General features: G+C 30.8%; 1 long non-coding RNA gene across 1 annotated transcript; it reads right to left on the bottom strand.

Moving 5' to 3' along the window:
* Positions 1-660: 660 nt before the first annotated feature.
* Positions 661-1088, bottom strand: LOC110032901. The gene is made up of 3 exons (XR_002294900.1): positions 1017-1088; positions 848-906; positions 661-744 (listed from the first exon to the last, which is right to left on the bottom strand). It is a non-coding gene; the product is annotated as an uncharacterized LOC110032901 (long non-coding RNA).
* Between the last annotated feature and the right edge of the window lie 1106 nt (positions 1089-2194).

Raw genomic sequence — 2194 nt, 5'->3', positions numbered from 1 at the left:
CATTATTTTATGCTCTTTGAATTAATGCTTATTGAAAGCATTTTTGGGTCTATAGGTTTGTTGCATCTTTAATCTTCCTAAAGAAACCAAAATTAATCATATTATCATTAATTATGAGTGGAATCTTCCATACCCTACTAACTCAGCCAAAAGCTCATGTTAATCTCATTTCAATATCTATTTTGAGAGCTACCCGAGTAAAAAAAACATTTCTTTTGGTAGCTTCCTTCCTTATTTTTGAATACTGTGTTAAATTTAATACAACTCTTATTATTTTCAATAAACTTTAAAAGAATGTATTGCTATATTTTCTCACAATATAACTTGTACAGAAGTTGAAAACGCCTGCTGAAGAAAATAACTTATCGACGATATGGGTGGCATGCAAGGGAAATATTTTGACGTATAGCCTTGTAGTTCTAGAAATGTTTAAAAGCAGAATATCTAGAACACCGGCACACCACTCAAAAACTTTGCATAATGATAAAATAGGAACAGAGAATCAAATAAATTTCTTAAAAGACATTTCTCATAAAATCCATTTTAGAAATGTTCGAAACCATTCAACAAACATTGAAATATATATATATATATATATATAAACAGTAGTCTAGCTTTCATATTTGTCATAAATACCAATAGATATCTCAGCTACTACTGCTGCTACTTTAATTTTTCGACTTCCAATACTTCTCAATCTCCTCAGCTGTTCTTCCTGGGATTCTCCCAGCAATCAAAGACCACCTGACAAATATTCAAACAAGCAAACCAAAAAAAAAATAAATTAAATTTTATGCTGTAATTAGATAGAAAATGGCCTACAGACCTCTCTCCAACAAGTTTATACATCCTTGAAATGAGATTCACTTCTTGCTCTGAGAACTCAGGCTTGGAACACTGACTGTTCTTTTCTGCACCAAAACATTAGACAAAAAAAACAAGCAAATTTAGGGCAAATGTATTGAAAACATTTTTTCCTTTCCTCCTGCAGACAAGCAAGTGAATCAAATTAGCACCTATGGAGTAAACATGATCCTCATTTTGTATCTTATCCATGGCAACTAGTCTAAAATCATGATAAGTTCTGGATGCTCTGCGAAAATTATGAATGTCTTAAGGTACATTTATATTGAAGAAGATATAAATATCTGGCTTGATAAGGATAAGAGAAGGACAACTGTATGGCCCAAAAGCGATTACTTGCTCGATGTTAATTTTTTTATTACGAAGAGATGGTTTGTGCCAATGATTATTAAGAGATTAAGAGGTAGACAAGTTATTGTTAATAAGTAAACAATCATTATATTATGCTGGTTTATGAAGATTAATGCTAATTGGACAAGATTATAGAAATTACAAATCGACAAGATTTATTTTTATTTATTTGTTGGACAAGATTATATTTTTCTCTGTAGAATTAAATTACGTTAAGTGGCTTAATCACATGCTCCAATTCTGAGAAAAATATCTATATACTAATATTAAGCAGTTGGACAAGATTATATTTTTTTCTGTAGAATTAAATTACGTAAGTGGCTTAATCACATGCTGTAATTCTGAGAAAAATATCTATATACTAATATTAAGCAATAATTTAAAAAAAATTGTGGACATCACAAATATGTCTACGTGAATCTCAAGAAAAAATAGTTGGAGCCTTGGAGATATAAAGAACATAGATTATTCATGCTAACAATAGGGGGGTCTCATGAAATGTTCGAATGAAACGAACGAATGACTTGATGAGCATCGTGCATCTATATCGATCACCGACTATTCGGTAATACTATCATAAAAAATAGCGGTCACTTGAAATAAGACATTTCAACAAAGATACAAGATCTGAGAGTAGGCTGCTTATCAGATTATGGTGATTTACCCTCTGCATTATAAAATAACACTATCCTAGGACGATGTGTCTTCATATTCATACTCCACAGACTGAAGAGATATAAATCCAGCTGAAAGATGAAGGGTTAGCTGAATTAATAAAAGTCGACCGAATGTAATTAAAAAATCTAAACTAAACAAGTAATAGAAGTATAGCGGCGCAGGCATCAGTTATGAGGTCGAAATAAATATTATCTAGTTAAAAATGTATAATGTAAAAGCTAATTAACTATAGTAGTGTTCATCTCTTTAATAAGGAACCATTATGTAACTTACAAATCTTACTTATGACTAAAAGAAGTAT

This window comes from Phalaenopsis equestris, unplaced genomic scaffold, assembly GCF_001263595.1.
Source record: "Phalaenopsis equestris unplaced genomic scaffold, ASM126359v1 Scaffold001055, whole genome shotgun sequence".
In the NCBI taxonomy this organism is placed as follows: Eukaryota; Viridiplantae; Streptophyta; class Magnoliopsida; order Asparagales; family Orchidaceae; genus Phalaenopsis; species Phalaenopsis equestris.
The sequence above is the reverse complement of the archived record's forward strand: the minus strand, read 5'-3'. Positions and strand labels throughout refer to the sequence as shown.